At 35.2% G+C, this 19,587-nt stretch overlaps 1 non-coding gene across 1 annotated transcript; it reads right to left on the bottom strand.

Moving 5' to 3' along the window:
* Positions 1–17,268: 17,268 nt before the first annotated feature.
* On the bottom strand, positions 17,269–17,398 carry LOC136407340 (small nucleolar RNA SNORA63). The gene has a single exon (XR_010751885.1). It is a non-coding gene; the product is annotated as a small nucleolar RNA SNORA63 (small nucleolar RNA).
* Between the last annotated feature and the right edge of the window lie 2,189 nt (positions 17,399–19,587).

The following is a 19,587-nucleotide window of genomic DNA, read 5'->3' as shown; positions in this document are numbered from 1 at the left end:
TTGGATTGCTTTCATAGTTTGTCTACTGTAAATACCACTGCAAATATGAGGATAATCAAATACTGGCTTTTTGCTCTTTGTGACTAGACCCAAGAAATATTTTTTTTCTAAATATATGAAAAAAGTGTTTTTTTTCTAAATAAAAATAATATACTGCTCACAAAAATTAGGGGATGTTGCAGAATAAATATGAAGCATAAAATATCCCCTAAGTTTTGTGAATAGTATATACATTGATTTTAGTTTTTTTACAACTAGATATTTTTAGGCATACATGGTGCCCTTTCTTTTGTGTCTGACCTTTCAATATATGGTCTCAAACACATTTTCTTTTTTTAATTTTATGATAGTTACATTACATTCTAATTTAGTCTTGTATTACTTTCTTATTTTGGTCTTCTTTGTTGACTCCTATTATCCATATGTAATACCTTCCTTGCCTATATTAAATAAATGCCACTTTTTCACAAATCACTTATCTCTTTCCTCATATTTAAAAAACAATTAAGATCTTTTTTATTATGTTCTTATTGCTTTCAAGATATTATATAATGTTATTCCACTATTTTTTAAAGATTACTCTTCATAAATTATGTTTTCTTTTTAAGATGTAAATGCAAAACCTGAAACCATGAAACTCCTAGAGAAAACATAAGGAAAAAGCTCTTTGACATGGGTCTTGGCAGTGCATTTTTTAATATAACCTTAAGTTACAAGCAAGAAAATAAAAAATAAACAAGTGGGGCTACATCTAAAAGCTTCTGAAACAATCAACAAAGTGGAAAGGCAGCCTATGCAATGGGCAAAACCCAGCTTGTTCTGGTAACAGTTTTCCTACTTATTTTATACATTAGAATTAAAGAGGAAGTCATTAGGCGGTTACATGACATCCATTGGTGATAGATTGGGGGGGGGGTAGGCTGGTAATCTCTGGGACTGGATAAAATGCAAAAGAAATATATACATACTTACATAGGCAGGCATAGGAGAGTTAACAGTTAACATGATTAATAATAACAATGAGGGGATTTGTGGTTTTTGCTTTGGTGGGGTGATTGTCCCTTGAGAGAGCTGGATAAGAAGCATACTCTTTCATCCCAAAGGTATGTTATCCGGTACATTATTGTAGATGCAAAAAGACAACAGACAGGCTCAGTCAAGCAAAGCATTGACCTTTGTTAGAAAGAAATACCTCTGTAGGACATGACTACCTACCACAAATTGCCTCTAGTTAGAAGGTTTTAATTTCAGATCCTCCTGTGTGGTTATTTTAGGTCTCTGAGTCTGTGAGGCCACCCTGCAGGGCTCCACTGAGCTTGTCAGGTTCAGCATGCAGCCCCTGTGTCATCTACACTGGCATAGATCAGTGGTCCCCAACCTTTTTTGGGCTACGGACCGGTTTAATGTCAGAAAATATTTTCACGGACCAGCCTTTAAGGGTGGGATGGATAAATGTATCACGTGACCGAGACAAGCATCAAGAGTGAGTCTTAGATGGATGTAACAGACGGAATCTGGTCATTTTTTAAAAATAAAACATCGTTCAGACTTAAATATAAATAAAACAGAAATAATGTAAGTTATTTATTTTTCTCTGTGGACTGGTACCGGCCCACGGCTTGGGGGTTGGGGACCACTGGCATAGATAATAAAGAATGAATGTTAAATAAAAAAGGGGGGGCTCTGTAGAAAAATAGAGTCAGAGCAAAGGCTTTAATCAAGGGAGGAAAGAAGAGAGGGAGGAATAAAAGAAAAGAACTGAAGTGAAAGAGAGAGAGAGAAAAAGAGAGAGAGAGAGAGAGTTCAGAGTGCAGCATCACTCATTCATTCAATTCGCAAAGGTTTTAAAAAGTTTACTTTTGGTAACATCTTTGTTAAGCACTGAAGAAAACATGAGTGAAAGAGTTACTGTTCTGAAGAAGTTCAGAATAACAAATATATTTTCATTGTTTTAGTTATCAGTTACATAAACGTTTACCGATATTAGTTGAATAATACCCATTATCAAAAGAAGTAAAAAGAACAAACACTTACAGGCAGGGGTGAGGCTCAGCCACTGCAGTCCAGGTGTGCTGAGCTTTGGGCTTCCCCAAACGCAGGAAGGTCGCTGCTGCATAATCGTGGTGGTGGGGTGCGTCTGTGCTCTCCCCTAAAGAGAGTAAATTACACGTGTGTTCTAAAACAAACAAAAACAAAAGAAGAACTGCATTTATACAATACTTTCTGTATCGTGAAGAAGGAAATTCACTTCCTATAACTTTTTTTTTTTTTACCTCATGGGACTTGTCATTTTTAAATTCTCAATGTGTGTTTTTTAATGAGCCATTAGGTAGTTTGAGTATTTAGATTCATTCTCATCTAGATGTAGTTTTCTTTTTCTTATTGATTTATTACTACTTTTTCTTCACTTCTAAAATGGAAGTTGAGGTTTATGAAGGAGTGGCAGCCCGTGCGGGAAGCGATTGGTCGTTCTCTTTAAGAAGCAGGCATTCTGTAATGAGACCGCATAACAGAGTCTCCCTGAAGGCAGAATAGGAGCTTAGCTTTCCAACACTGCATGTGAAATGATTCTCTAATTAGTAGTCCTAAATGTTAGAGGAGAGAGATGGAGGAATAAAAGCCGCTTATTTGGTGTTTTGTGTATGATAAAAGTGCTGTATAAAACTTTGCTTCTTTGTGGAAAATGCCACTCTGTAAAAATTTGGTCCTATAAACTGTTACTTAAGCGGGGTCCTAAAGCGGCAGACTGATTAAAACCCAGCGTGCAAAGCCATAATAAACAAATGCCACCTGCTGCTGGAACAGGTGTTTGTGTCCTCATTTAGTAACAAAATGAAATGAGAGGCTTCTGAGGGGTTAGGAGGGACCACTGCCTGGATTACCAGGAGCCCGGCATTGTGTAATTCATTGCTGTTTGTCCTTGAACTTACTGCTGGGTGGTTTGGTTTGCCAGGTTAGTTGACGATGCCTTGAAGATTACATTTTGATACAATTAAGACATATTTTGTTCTGCCACGATTTCCTACACTCAGTATCTCCATTTTTCCCCTTTTGTTTTATGGGTAACCTTTCTTCATCCTGCTCTACTTAGAAATCAATTACAGGATACAAATTATCGAGAACATCTCCTTTTACCTCCATACAATGAATGAAAAAAAGAACTGTAAACAAGATAAGTTAAAGAACAGAGTATTTTGGATAGCATGCTATGAAGTATAATGAGTACCTTTTACATATCACTGCATTATGTGATACTAGGCTCTTTGTTTCTCCCACTATTTTTTCCCATTTTCATTCCTCACAATTATTCTAACACAGTCACCATTTGAAGAAAGGAGGAGGAAATGTTACTATTGTTGTTTCAGAATTTTTTGTTCTCTTCTCTTCTCCTTAAATAATGTAAACTCATAGAACTCATTTACAATGATTCTGAGAAGGTGTAATTGGCAGGCTCAAGACATCTTGGGGGGCAAATAGTTTTTCCAACATGTTTTCAGTAGTTGCTTCTTTGCGATGAGTCTGTTATTTTATAGACAGTAATGTGTAAAACAAAACAAAAAAGTAAACATGATAATGTTTTGATTACTTCAGGAAGCTATATGAATGTAAAAGGCAGTTGAAATAGAAGTGCTGTTTGAAGCCACAGGAAATAGACAGCACAATTGGAACTAGGTCTTGAGTCACCTGCCAACGACTTGCAAAAAAATAGTAGAGGGTAGGATTGGTGACTATTAAAACCTGAGTCTGTGAGGTACGTCTGCAAAGGGGTCTCATGCTGAGCCCAGAAAGGTCAGTGAAGGCCTGCACAATGGTCCTGCAAACTCAGAGACCTAAAGTAACCACACAGGACAGTCTGAAATTAAAACTTTGTAACTAGAAGCAATCATGGTGAGTAGTCATGTCCTATAGAGGTATTTTTTGCTAACAGTTAAGGCTTACCTTAATAGAGCCTGTCTGTTGTCTTTTTTTTTTTTTTTTTTTTTTTTACAGAGACAGAGAGAGAGTCAGAGAGAGGGATAGATAGGGATAGACAAACAGGAATGGACAGAGATGAGAAGCATCAATCATTAGTTTTTCATTGCAACACCTTAGTTGTTCACTGATTGCTTTCTCATATGTGCCTTGACCATGGGCTTTCAGCAGACCTAGTAACCAACCCCTTGCTTGAGCCAGCAACCTTGGGTTCAAGCTGGTGAGCTTTGCTCAAACCAGATGAGCCCGGGCTCAAACTGGCGACCTCGGGGTCTAGAACCTGGGTCCTCCGCATCCCAGTCTGATGCTCTATCCACTGTGCCACTGCCTGGTCAGGCGTCTGTTGTCTTTTGCATCTACAATAACATACCTGATAACACGCCTCTGAGATGTTAGGGTCACCTTCCTTCTCTGCCCCCTCTTGGGGCAGGCATCCCACCAGAGCAGGACCAACAACCCCCACCCCCATTGTGATCATTAATCAGGTTAGTTAACTTATCTTATGCCTGTTTATGTAAAAGAAGAATTAGTATATACATTTTTTACTTTTTATCCAACCCCAGAGATACTCCTCCTTTGCTTTCTCCCCCACCAATCTGTCACCAATGGGTTTTGTGTAGCCCCATAGTCCTTCCCCTTTGATTCTGATGTATAAAATAAGTGGTGAAACTGTAAATTTTGGGAGCATTTTCTCAATCCTGAGACTTTGTTTCCTGACAGTTGTTGACAGCTTGGCTCAAATAAACTCATAAAAAATTCTTATGGGTCTGGATGATTCTTAACATTGACAGAGTAAAGGTTAAAAATAAAGAGCTTTGAGAACACTTAGAAAACTGATTATTTATACCCTTAAGTTTTGGGATCACAGTGACATTACCTGTGACCAAAACCCAGAAGAGAGGAAGAGAAAATCACAGCTGGTGGCTGTACTGAGAACAGACAAAAGAGACTTGGCTGTCCACACTTTGTCAAGGCAGACAGTGTGGAGTGTTTGCCTTTGATAAGATGTGAACCATGATTAATAAATGGAAGGCATAACATTACTTGGACCCTGTACCTGAGAGCTTCATGGTAGGATGTTTTAGGTAAAGCAATGCTTGTTGTCACCATAAAATGGAAACCTTAAATACTTTCAAAGGTTTAACAAAATCAAATTTTATTTCTGCTCATATAAAGTCCAAGTAGGTAGGTAGGGGGACTTTCTTCCTTGAAGTCATGTGGTGATACAACGTCCTCCTGTCTGCAATGCTACTGTAGGCTTTTAGAATTCTTCCCATTCAGCTGGCTACTGGGAAAGGCACATCTATTTATTCTCTTTGATCTGAAAGTAATATGCGTTGGGTCTTTTCAGATCCCACGGCAAGGGGGATGACCAGAAATGTAACCTCTGGCCATCTCTGGCTAAGCAGCCACTTTGAAGAAACAATTCTATGTTTGAAAGGGGAACATTCCTCTGGGTGGTTAGCTATTGGTCTCTTCCATAGCAAAGCATAAACTAATAAGGATTTCTAGGTGTATAAAGGTTGAAGGATAGGTAAAGAATCATCCAGGAGAGAATGGTCCTCCATCTTAAGTGAATGGAGGTGTGAAATGATCCGCATTTGGGCCTGTGAGTGAATTTCCAAAGAATCCACTACAACCCCATTGGAAGAAATCATCAGCCAAAGTAAACGTTTAGGCCACTGCCAGCCCAGCCATTCCTTTCCTGCTTAATAACTCTTTCCTTTTCTATTTTTCTCACCCTCAACCTCTGGCCCTATACAGAGGCTGGTAGCAAAATGGAGAAGAAGAAAAAGAAGTAAAAGTGGACAGAGAAAAGCTTACCAGGATAGAGATGAGAAATAGCTAGCAATACACTTCAAAATTTTATTCTATAATTAATATATACTGGAATATATATTAGTTACTGCTTAGAGAAATTCTGATTACTTGAAAATTAAAAAAACAGCCTGACCAGGCGGTGGCTCAGTGGATAGAGCCTTGGACTGGGAAGCGGAGGACCCAGGTTTGAGAACCCGAGGTCGCTAGTTTGAGCGCGGGCTCATCTGGTTTGAGCAAAAAGCTCACCGGCTCGGACCCAAGGTCGCTGGCTTGAGCAAGGGGTTACTTGGTCTGCTGAAGGCCGCGGTCAAGGCACATATGAGAAAGCAATCAATGAACAAATAAGGTGTCATAATGAAAAACTGATGATTGATGTTTCTCATCTCTCTCCATTCCTGTATGTTTGTCCCTATCTATCCCCTCTCTGACTCTCTCTCTGTCTCTGTAAAAAAACAAACAAAAAAAAAAACAAAAAACCAAGACTAACTTTTCATTTCAATCAGTAACATGGAAAAATACTGCCTCAGGAATGCATTTAAAGGATTGTAAAAAAACAACAACAAAAAACATAGTTGACTTATAATTATATCCCATGAGTCTGCTTGCTCAATCAGAGAACTGCATAAATAAGAAGTATTGACTATGTGAGAGAGAACCTTTCATGGGTATATAAATTTAAAGGTTGTATTTGATCAGTTTTCTTGTTAGATATGTGCTGATTTTCTTACCGATGTTATTTATTAATGGTATAGAATTATTTTAAATGTACTTTTCTAACTTTGTACAATTTGAGAATTATTTCATCTTTGGTGACTTATGATCTTGCAGAGTTTCAGAATCACTTTAAAGTAACATAATTAGAGAACAATAAGATATGTAAGAAAAAACTGGCATTCTTATAAAGCCATTCCTAACACATTTCTACTTTGTTTCCAGGTAGAATTGACCAATCATTCTTGCCTTTAATTACTTGACTTGTATGCATTTGTTCCTGTCAGTAAGCTAGGCAATTTTGAAGACAGTGGTTTCCAAATTTTCTTTATCTTCAACAATACTTGACATGTAGGGAGTCTGGTAAATAGAAAGACTCACTGGTTTGAAAAAGAGAATGAAAATTAAGGTTTTATAATAAATCCCTGAAATTATCTTTTTTCCTTCTAACAAATTACTTTTGTCTCTTAAAAGTGGAACACAGGGAAAAAAATGTAGTTAATTGAGGCTTTTGGATCTTAAGTTCTTATTAATCAAAGTTTTAATGAATATAGATATAGAAGATAAAGACTTTGACAAGATACCTCTCTTGATATCACAGTGAAAGTTAATAAGTTAGGAAGTCCCTACAGTAGAGGCCATGTGGGAGATACATCTCAAAAGTGTTCCCTATATAATTGAGAACTCTGTTTCTTTCTCCTGTACATGGCATTTCCACAATGATAAGTGCATTACTACAGAGTTGAGCAATTCCAAGAATTAGTCTATTAAGGAATATTATTTCCAATGGGGTATTTAGCCTTGGAAAAAGTCAGTATATTTCAAGCTTGGTAGTGGTTATGCACTGTGCTCAAAAGAATTTTAGGGGTATACTTAACCTTCTCTTCCAATTCCTAAAGTCTGTTGCAATTTGATTTCAAAGTCAATTTATAAAAAAGGTTTATTTCCAATTATGAGAAAGCAGGCTCTTTTGACGAATTGTGTTGTTATTAAACCACACCTGTGTCTTCTTGTTAGATTTAAAATTAAATCAAAATTATTTAAGAGTTCAGATACTTTAGAAAGGAGTCTGTATGAAAAAAACTCTAAGCTTCACATCTGTTGCCATTGCCAACATAATTGATTACCGTAGAGAAGCAGGTTATAAAGGAGTGACAAAGGATGGTTTGAAAGAAGTGTATTATCCAGGTGTTAAATTGCCTATGAAGTAATTCTAGAGACTCTGAATGTTCAGAGTCCTTCTGTTAAATGTGAAAAGAAGGGAAATGCAATATGCTCCATATCTTTTCTATATCTTCCTTTGTCTTTGGAGGTCACCGAAATTATTTCTGTTTGCTGATTTTCTCCAAATTAGGTAGCACATCAGAGTAACTGCCTTGTTGAATTTCTTTGATGCTGGACATTTATGACACGCTGGACTTCCAGTGCTTGAGGCTGTTTTCAGCACATTCTCTAATTATGTTTAAATAGAAGCTTGCTCTTATAAAATAGCAAATCTGGATTTTTAGAGCAGAACAGTTAAAACTGCACTGATGCAAATCCAAGAAGACTGAGGTTAAATTTGATGCTAGTTCAGCCAAGTATAACACTGCAGCCCAAAGCAATTAATTCCTTCGTATTTTCCACGGGGCGTATTTCAGGGCTTCCGTGTTTTCGGCCTCCCTTAAATACGTCTTTCTTTAACATGCGTGCAATTCATCACTGACCAGTACCCTTTCAAATAGACAAACTCAGCAATCAGTTGCAGACTTATTATGCTTTGTTGTTCTTGTTCAGTGAAGTAAGACACAAAATTTGACATTTGCCATCTTTCTTTTTACAACTGATATAAAAAAATAGGTTGTTTGTAACTCTATTTTATTGTTTTCTCTGAATCTAAATATATGATACAAAATGACTGAAGGAAAGCTCCTATCACAGAAACACCAGGAAGAGAGTGAAGAGACAAGAAATTTGTATTATTTCTCTAAATTATGGCATGCATTTAGACAAGTCACTAACACCTCTTTGATTCTGTTTTATTATTCATAAAATGAGAATGGAGGTTGAATTGTTCTTTTTCTCCCAAATTGGCCAACTGTTCTATTACTGTTATCATCATCATCATCATTGCTTTCTGTTTAATTTTTTATTGAGGTATAATGTTATACAGTCAAAATTTCCAAAGGTACAGCTCAGTGAGTGTCTAATGTGCATGGTCTTGTATAACTAGGACTCAGATCAAAGTAGAGATTTCCAGCCCCCTGTGGAGTTCCCCACTGAGCCCATGTTCCTTACTACTCTCTTAAAATCTGACACTATAGTTTATTTTTTCCTTCTTTGAACTTTATGTGAATAGAATCAATTATTATGTGCTTTTTTTGTTACTGGCTTCTTTTTTCAAAAATATGTCCATGAAAATCATTCATACCCCAATGATTAGAATAGTTTGTTCTTTTTCAATGTTCTGTTGTATTCCATTGTGGTCCTGAACTATTTGAGCTATTCTCAGTTTTGGGCTATGAGGTATAGCATTTCTAGCAAAACTTGTGGTATGTCATTTTATTCTAAAGGAGGCTATATGTAACCAGAAATAGAATTATAACTTAATCACATATTTAGCAAATATTTATTTGTGCCTGTATCATTATTTATCTTAGATTTTTCTTTAAATTATTGTTTTTTAACTTTAACAAATTTGTAGTTGTATAATAGTATATTGCTATGTTTTTAAAACATATTTAGGCGTATTTACTTAAGAATATATTTAATATACATGAGATCATAGGTTTAATGTGGTAATTTTATTTCTTAAATATAAAATTCTACAAAAAAACCTATCTGCATAAAACTTTACGGAGTTGGAAAAAAGTAAGTTTGCAGTTGTAATACAAATAAATAATGTAATAATTAATAAATAAAAATACAAGAATAAACTCTGTGCTTTGCATACTCATGAAGGTTTTAAAATTAATCCCTTGCCCCCAACTAAAATAGTAACTCTATATTGTATCATAGGGGATGGGGACAGCGAGATTAGTGCCAACATTTAAGAACTAAAGTGTAAAGAGCTGATGATCCTTAGTGTACCTCTAATTGGCCTGTGTGGCCTCTGCATACACTGATTGGGTCCCAGAGAACTACATTAGATAACTGACAGGCTTAACCAGGTAGTGTCCCAGTCACAGTTTCTGTAGGCAGGCATTGATTGATTTATTAAATATGTTTTTAATGTCATTTACTAAAAAGGAGCAGAGACTGATGGTATTCATGTAAGACAGAAAAGATTTCTCTTCTGTTTTACCTCAGGTCTGTTAACTCCCCTGCATCCTTTTATAATATATATTATCTGCAGAGATTTGGACCACTTGTAAACCTCAGACACCATTGCACTGATCCATTATGTCAGTGAGTTTATTTGTACTGGGCAGGACAAAGAAGAGGTGGCTAGTGTGCTGGTGGCCTTGCTGAGACACGTATTCTAGAGTGTGGAAATTAACTCTACAAATATTCAGGAACTTGTCTGTTTATTTTTAAAATTTATCTATTGACTTTATAAAAAAGAAGATAGAAGAGGAAGAAGAGGAAGAGGAGGAGGAGGAGGAAGAAGAAGATGAAGAGGAGGAGGAGGAAGAAGAAGAAGAAGAAGAAGAAGAAGAAGAAGAAGAAGAAGAAGAAGAAGAAGAAGAAGTAGAAGAAGAAGAAGGAGGAGGAGGAGGAGGAGGAGGAGGAGGAGGAGGAGGAGGAAATAAAGAAAGAAAGAAAAAGAAAAAGAAGGGAAATACTGATCTCTTCTGTATGTGCACAGACCAGGGGTCAAACCAGCAACCTCTGAGTTTTAGGACACCACTCCAACCAATTGAACTATCTGGGAAGAGAGGTCAGGAATATTCCCTCCAAAGTAGAAGATAAATCATTGCATAATGCATGACCCATCAGAAACAAGCAAGTGTGGCACCTGTTAGAATTTATTGGGTCTGGAGAAATTACATTCCACTTCTAGTTACACTATTTCAGCCCTTACATATACTTGGAGACATGGAATCTTGCTATCCATGAATGTACCTGGGACAGATAAGGCTCTTCAGTAGGTCCAGGTTGTGCTACAAAAAGCTCCAGCACTTGGTTCACATGATCTTAATAATTCTTTGGTTTTGGAAGTACTTGCTATAAGAACAGGTACATAAAATCTGTGGCGAGATCAAGTGGTAAAATCACAAGAGAAGTCTTAGGCAATGCTTTGAAATGGCTTCCTAATGGCATAGCGGATGGAGAATCAGAGGCAACACTCAGAACAGATAGTATCCTACCCTTAAAAATGCTCTAAATCATAGATCTCTATAAGATTCTGTGTCCTGAAAAGGAGGAAAACATAGGAATCAAGGGGTAGAAGCATGTGTGATCACATCTGCAACTCTTAAAGACATACTGAAGATATTTGCTTTTTATTTGTTTGTTTTTAACTCACATCTGCATAACTCTGGGTACTTGTGGGGTTGTAGGTTTTAGATTCTCAAAAAAATGTTGTATCCTTGATAGGGGATGGGACAAGGTTTACATTTAACTATTAGTTATAGCTGCTGCCATGACAACTTGAATTCATTGTGCCTAGCTAGGAACCAGTTGGTAGTGGTAATTAACAACACTGAACAGCAAATGGTTGCAAGGCTCAAAATATACAATGGGGCAGGGAAGAATATATGTGTAACACATATTTGTGAGCCCCTTAGGTGCCCCTATATTCTTTTGTAATCTTATAACCATGAATAAACCCATATAACAACCCTGGAGTAGGAGGGTGCTATGGATTGAATCTTTGAGCACACCTCTTCACATGTTGAACCCCTAATCCCCAATGTAATAAAATTTGTAGGTGGGGTCTTTGCACAGTAATTAGATCATGAGGGTAGAGCTCTTGTGAATGATACTAGAGACTTTATAAGAAAAGGCAGAAGAGAGGTCATCTCTTTCTGCTTTGCCAAAATACAGGAAGAAGTCATCCCTCTGTAAACAAGAAACAGGATCCAAACCTTGATCCCAGACTTCCAGTCTCCAGAACTGTGCAAAATACAGATTGCTGGTTAAGCCACCCAGTCTAAAGTATCTCACTATAGCAGCCCACACAGACTGAGACAGAAGTTATAACTCTCAAGGGTTCAGAGCACTAAGGAAAGAAGTGTCACAACACCAAGCAAGCTATGGAGAACCAAAGAAAATTTTGAGACTCTAGCATAGAAAAGAGTTGACAAGTACCTGTTGTGATATGGATAGCAATCTTCAGCAATGGGTCTGTACTGGGTCCCACCAACCTCTCTGACATCTTCCCTTAGTAATAGATGCCACGGGAATTTGCCATGGGAACTATGGAGGGGCTGACCCTGGAAATGCCCGTCACATCTCCTACAGCAGCGAGAAAAAGGGTGAAGTCACTGCGAATTTTATTTCAGCGGCTGCACTCTGAAATCCATCACCACGTTTGTGCCAGAGTGACAATTCCCTTAGTGGTTGGTATTCAGCCATAAACTAAGCACAGTTGGGAGACTATGAAGGTACTTTCTGAGAGTCTTTCTCAAAGGGAATTTTAACTCAAAGCCTCTGTTGACCACATCCCGTTTAGAACAGCATGACATTTGAATATCTTTCTTCTTTCCTTCCTTTTGCCTGTTCTGCTTCATAAGAACCAGACCTGCCTCACAGTCTGAAGAGTCAGTCTGTCCTCCTCCTCCCGCCCTATTCCCCCCCCCCAGGCTTTCCCCTAATGAAGCACGTGTATCTCACTTCATCTTGAAGTCAGCTTCTAGGAGGACAGATTAATTTATACATGTTTTCAGCACATTCTTATTCATTACACATAATTTTTTTTAAAATTCAGGTCCATCATTACAGACCAGTGTATCATTTTAGTTTTTTGGATGTGTTTTTGTGTTTTAGACATGCGATAATAAAAATCAAATACCAGATCTTAAACCAGACAAAGTAAAAAGGAGAGAAGAAGGCAGAATGAGTATAAAATAGAAGTTGAATAAATTCTCTCTATTTTTATACTACTTTCAGACTAGATCATTGTTAGTTTATTGTGATTTTAAGTGCTAATCTTATTTAAATTTTTGTTTAGGAGTGCAGCATTCTCCAGGGCAAATGGTTTTCTTCTTTTAAATAAAAGATAAAAATGGATGTAAAATGATTTTTTGTGAGATACCTTTGGTTTGTCTAAAAATATCATTCACCTGCCTTTAAATATTCATGTTCTCTTTCCACTGTTGAGATGATTTGCATTTTTTCACTTTATACTACTTTAATTTAGATTCATTATTTCCAATACAAAAATGGTTTGGTTTTGAGGGTTCGCCTCTGTCAATCATGAAACAAACAAATAAACAAACAAAAACAAGACTGCTTATTCACAAAGCAATACGTATGTACATAGTATCTACTATTTAAAATAGATAAATGGATAGATAGGTAGATAGATAGATGATAGATAGATAAATAGATCACAGATAGATATCCCAAATATCCCTTGGAAGGGAAGTCTACAAAACTATAGCTGGTCATTAGATTCCACATATAAGTGAAATAAAATAAAAACTTGTCTTTCTCTGACTGGCTTATTTCACTTAGCATAAGACTCTCCAGGCCAACTATGCTGTCACAAAGGGTAAGAATTTCTTCTTTTTTATGCTTCAGTAGTATTCCATCTTGTAAATGTACCACAGCTATTTTTATGTACTCATCTACTGACAGACACATGGGCTGCTTCCAAATCTTGACTATTGTAAATAACACTGCAATGAGGGTAGGGGTGCCTGTATTCTTTCAAATTAGCATTTCAGATTTCTTTGTATATATTCTCAGATACAGACAACAGTATGGGAATTACAAGAGGAAAGTGGTGTGGGGCGAAGTAGAAGAGGGTAAAGGGGGATATATGGTGATAGAAAGAGACATGATTTGGGGTAGTGAACATACAATACAATATACGGATAATGTATTCTAGAATTGTACACCTGAAACCTATATAATTTTATTAACCAAAGTCACCTCAATAAATTTAATTTAAAAAACTACTCCAGCTCTGCTGATCATGGCACACATTTGTATGCCTAACTTATTTGGCTATGGTGCTAAGACATGTCACCAAGTGAGAATTATCAGAGACAAAGTTGACATATTTAACTCTTATCTGCTTTATGGGTCTCTATGTCCAGCAGTTTGGAAGTTGAGAAAGAGAGGGGAGAATTACATTTTGATCATTTTAAGCCCCACTCTAAATGCCTGAGAGTACAGCAGCCATATTGTACCAGTGAGGTAAGAAGAATGAAAACAAACAAAATACAAATAAAATAAAACAAGAAAAGTGAAAACAAGAAGGAGCGTTAATGGCAGATGGAACACTGAATAGTTGGAACAAGGACAATTGCCTCACTTCAGTACTAACATTTTATGACAAAAGTAAGCCCTCTTTCTCTAAATACTGCTGGTTAGGTTTTCTATTATTTTAAGTTGGTAGCAATTCAATTCTACAGCCTAGATAAATACAAGGCATGCTTGGACTTGCAAGACAAATTCATATTTATTCATTCTCTCCCCCATTCATTCATTCAACAACTCTGCGTATTATTCTACTTCATATGTTTTAGTTTGGAATACCGTTACTGATATTGTGTCTTTTTAACCTTGAAATGAAAATTTTCTGCTATATACCAGTGCTTAGAAGACTGACTGGTATAAAGAAGGAGCTTAATAAATAATTACTGAGTGAATAAATAATATATTCTTAAGTTACATTATTTCCTATCAACTAGTTGTACAAAAAATATGGCTGAGACATATAAAAACTCACAAATATAATCTACAACTACAAGTATGATATATTTTAGTTGTGAAATAAAAGTATGAATCTGGTACACTTAAAAAAAGTTTTTTCTTCATAATTCACTGATCTGAAAATACTAATGTCTTTCCCATGAGTGTCAGATTATTATCTTTTTTAATGAATTTTTGAAATATAATTGAAATTCTGCAAGTATTTAAATTGTGCTATTTGATCAGTTTTAGAATATGTGCATGCTTAGGAAACCAACACCACAGTCAAGATATGAAAAATTTTTATTAGCCCAAAATGTTCCTTGTGCTCTTTTCTAAATTTGTCCCTTCCTCTGTCTTTGAAGGTGAAAACTCTTTTGCATTTGGCCATTCTAAACTATTTTTCCTTTTACTCTAATTTTACCCCAATGACTCACATAGTATCTACTCTTTTTGCTCGGCTTCTTTCCCTCAGAATAATTATTTTGAGTCTCATCTAGTTGTGCATCAACAGTTACTTTGCAGTTGCTGAATATCAATCATACCTTTAAAAATGTACTCCAGTTTGTGGACAGTTGAGTTGTTTATAGTTTTGGGCTGTTGCAAATAAAGCTGCTGTAAACATTTTTGTATAGTACTTGTTCTGTATGGATATATGCTTTGACTAAATATCAAGGACTCTTTTGTCTTGGTCACAAGGTCAGATGTGTTCAAGTTTTGAGAAACTGCTAAATGTTTTCCAGCATGGTTCCCTTCAGCAGTAATGAGAGGTCTTCAAGTCCCCATCCTAGCCAACACAAGGTATATTCTGATTTTTAAAAACTTTTCACCAATGAAACAACATTTATTAGAAGTTCATTTTACAATTTTTTAAATGAGCAATGATCTTAATCATCTTTTCATGTTCTCAATGATATTTGTACTTTACTTTTATGAAGTGCCTGGCAAAATCTTTTGCCTATTTTTTATGCATTGCATTTCTTCTTAATCAATTATGCATCCTAAGTACAGGTTTTTTGGTGTGTGTATGTTCTAAGTATTTTCTCCCTGAGTGTGGCTTGCCATCACTATTTTTTAGTGATGTGTTTTGAAGAACAAAAGGTTTAATTTTAATGATACCCACTTTGTTATTTTTTTTGCATGGTTCTTGCTCTTTTTTATTCTAAGAAATACTGGTTTACCCCAAAGTTGAAAATATTCAATCCTGTGTTTTGTTCTAAAACTTTAATACTTTAGGACTTAGGTTTTATATATAGTTTTTATACTTAAAACATATCTAAAATATGTTTTAAGTTCACTGTTTTATATGGTATAATATAACATCTCGTGTTTGTGCTTCAGTAATTTTTTTCAGTATATATGCCCATTTGATGCACAGACATTAGTTAAATATATATATATATATATATTTTTTTTTTCTCCATTGTATTATCTTTGAATCTTCGTCAAAAATCTCTATTTCATTCTTGTAATCCATGCTGAGCCTACCTTTTGCCAGTGCCCAACTGTTAATGGTGGTAGCTTTGTAGTAAACCATGAAAGCATGAAATCAGGTACTGTAAGTCCAACAACATTGTTCTATTTAAATTTGCTTTGGTAATTCTAAGTGCTTTTTTAAGTTTTAGAATCAATCTCAATTTCAAAAAATATATATTTAATGTGGTTTTGATTGGTATAAATTAAATTTAAAATAGATCTTTTTGGAAGAACATTCATAATGATAGTGGGTTTTCTGTTCATAAACTTAATATACATTGCCATTTATTTATTCTTTAATTTCTTTTAGCAATGGTTGTAAATTTTAGAGAAGTGGATTTGAATTTGTTTCTGTGGTATTTATTCATAGGTATTTTATTGTTGTGATATTACCAAGAATGAGATTTTTTTTAAATATCATTTTCCAGTTGTTTTATGTTTGTTTATTAAAATGCAACTGATTTATTGTTTTGACCATCTTATTTTGATAAATTTATTATTGATTTCAATAGCTGTATTGAGGTGTCTTTAAAATTTCCTATCTATACAAATTTACGAATGAAATCCTTTCTTATTTTATGATATTTTTCTTCCTTTACTTCAGTGATTAGAAAATTTACTTCAGTAAATTTTGAATAATAAGTGGTGACACTAGCATTCTTGTCTTGCTTCTAATTGCAAATAAACAATTCATATTTAATTTATATGACAATTTATATATTTTTAATAAATCCAGAAAATCATTGATCTGGAATATTTATAGTGAATTATTTCTAATGAGAATAATGTTAAAATGCCTCAAATATAACAAGTAAATAATAGATAAATATAGTACATACTCAACACTTAAGTTGAATTCAATTTAGCTATATGAATAAGGTAAATAAATCACAAAGGTAAGTTTGAATGTAGAAAAAAGCAAGTTGTAAACAGCTTTAGCATAATATCATTTACATAAAGATCAAAACCAATGAAGCTGAGCAGTATAATCTTACAGGATAGAATAATAATAATAAAAACCTTTTTGAAAACCAAGGAAATAATAAAACCAGAATTAAGGATAGTGGTAACCCTGATATTTATAAAGGAATGTGCAAAAAGCAAAGTTTAAATGAGGATTTTAAGTATTAATAGTATTTTGTTGGTAAGTTTTATGTTGGGTACATGTGTTTCTTTATATCATTACTTGTGATGAACAGTTTATTTAAAAGATGATACAAAATAGTTATTAAACATCTGGGAAGTTGTCAAAGGTGACTTCATATCTGCTACCTAAAGGTTGTTTTGATAGACTTTATTCAGCAATACAGCTAGATGATTCATGATTTTAAATTAAAAAGTAAAGTGCCTCATAAAGTTCTAATTCTTAATATGACTAATACTCATGCAGTAAAGCTTTAATAAAAATTTTCTTTGGAGTGTGTGTACAGCACTGTATATGTGGATATGCCTTCAAGTGACAGAAATACCTTCTGAGAAGGTCTTCTACTTTTTTTTTTTCACATGTATGAGACCAAGCGTACCTGCTGCTAAAGAGTATAGCAGACAGGTATAGCTAAAAAACAACTTTATTTTGAGCAGGGGGAACGACAACACAGCACTTAACAGCTATATTGTAGTCTGAATCCTGCTAAGCGTCTTCTACTTTTTAGAAGGTTCTAGTTATACGATAAACAGAACAGAAATGACTGAAAATATTTAAAAAGTGGCTGTTTTTCTCTTCAAGTTGAAGGAATGGGTTTGAGGGTCCATATTATAATATGCATTCTTGTGCACAAATCTGTGACGTGGACCAACAGCAAACTATGAAATTATGTTAATCCCTATGTTAATGGAAGTTAGATGAGACAATCTGAATCCTTTGAGGTAGGGTAAGTATAGGACATGTTTTAAGGCACAAACTTTTCTGCATCTTAAAGGTTTGGATTTTGTGTGTGCTAATTTTGGCAGCTATTATGGTAGAGTTCAAAAATAAATGGTGCAAACTAATTCCTTAAATTTGAGTCTGAAAAAATTAATGAACCTCTACATTAAATGGATAAAATTAACAAATGCCTTAGTAGATTAAACAAACAAAAAAAAGTGATCCATAACTTGTTTCAAAGGGAAAAACAAATAGAAGAGGAAACAAAGATTGAAATAACTCAGTTGATTGCTTGCAAGGTGCTGAGCCCTCTGGGTACTGCACCTGAAAGATCACTGCCCCCAGAGACAGTAGCCTACTAGGGGCCCAACACATACTAGAGAACAAATTGTTAGTTCTCCTGTTGCTTCTCTATGAATTCCGCCATGCATGCCTAGAAGATTCTCCATTCTCTACCTGTAAAATGCACAATTCTCTCCCTGAAGTGTGTCCTTTATGTCTAAGCCAATACACACAGCAGTATTAGGAATTAGAAGCTATTCAAGACTTCCAGTTTGAAAACATAAATTTAGCCTGACCTGTGGTGGCGCAGTGGATAAAGCGTCAACCTGGAATGCTGAGGTCGCCGGTTCGAAACCCTGGGCTTGCCTGGTCAAGGCACATATAGGAGTTGATGCTTCCTGTTCCTCCCCCCTTCTTTCTCTCTATCCTCTCTAAAATGAATAAATAAAATCTTAAAAAAAAAAGAAAACATAACTTTACATGAATATTTTTCTTAAGATGATTCAATGCAAAAATGATTGTTAACTTCCAGTATGAAAGACAGAGTGGCCAGGTATGTTGGTTTGACTATCAGCTATTGATAAATATGTGTTGAGAAACTGTATTTGCCTCCAGGAGATTAATTTGCAGCCCAATGACTTTGGATAAAAGTTATATTTTCTCAAAGAAAACAAAATTTATAAACTGTATAATAATCAAAGAGAACAGAATATAGAATAAAGTAATGCAACAATCATCATCACCACACACAGGAGAAAGCTGACACTGTGGGTTTAATGATGAAGCAAAGGTCTTAGGACACATTGGTGTTGTCATTAAAATTATTTATTGATTTTAGAGAGAGGACAGGGAGAGAGACAGAGCAAGAGAGACAGGTACAATGATCTGTTCCTGTATGTGCCCTGACCAGGGATCTAACCCATAGCCTCTGTGCTCAGCCACGCTCTATCACCTGAGCTATCTGGCCTGGATGCAAAGGTTTCAAGACACATTGGGAGCAGAGCAAGAACTAAACATTGGGACCTCTGGCTCATAATTGCTGGCATTATGCTTCTTATATAAACCCTTTTGATTACAGTAAAAAAGAAGAAATGATGGGAGAAGTAGAGAACGTAAGAATACAGAAATAACCTGATATCACCTTTTGCCATTGGCTTTTTTTCCCCTTTAAACATAGTTTCTAAAATTGTTACTGCCTCTCATTTCTATTCTCACAAAAATCAGTTACCCTATCTAATATGCCCTATTATAATAACTTAGTGGAAAAAAAATCATACCCATACAATTATTTCTAATGTCATAGGATATTTTTATTTTTAAAACTTATTTTAAATGTTAAAAAGGGAAAGCATTTATATTTCTGTCATATGTAGAAGATTAGAAAATAGTTTTGTACTTTGGGGCATTAACAATAAAAGTACACATATAGAGATAATACTTCAAAATTTGGTATTGTTTCATTGAGGCTTTGACAGCCATTTCCTTAGTATTTTCATCTGTAATAAAACCTTGATAAAGGGACCATTATGGGGAGAGGGAAGACCTTAGAAATGTTATTGCCTTTCTGCAATTATCTCTTTAAAATGTAGCATTGTGCCTAAAGCACGGGATTTTACAAATTAAAATTTTTAACTCATTTTAGTCTCATAGAACAACTCAAAGCTTTGACAGGTTCT

The sequence above is a fragment of the Saccopteryx leptura genome, chromosome 5 (assembly GCF_036850995.1).
Source record: "Saccopteryx leptura isolate mSacLep1 chromosome 5, mSacLep1_pri_phased_curated, whole genome shotgun sequence".
Classification (NCBI taxonomy): Eukaryota; Metazoa; Chordata; class Mammalia; order Chiroptera; family Emballonuridae; genus Saccopteryx; species Saccopteryx leptura.
Note: the sequence above shows the minus strand (reverse complement) of the source record. Positions and strands in the feature narration are given on the sequence as shown.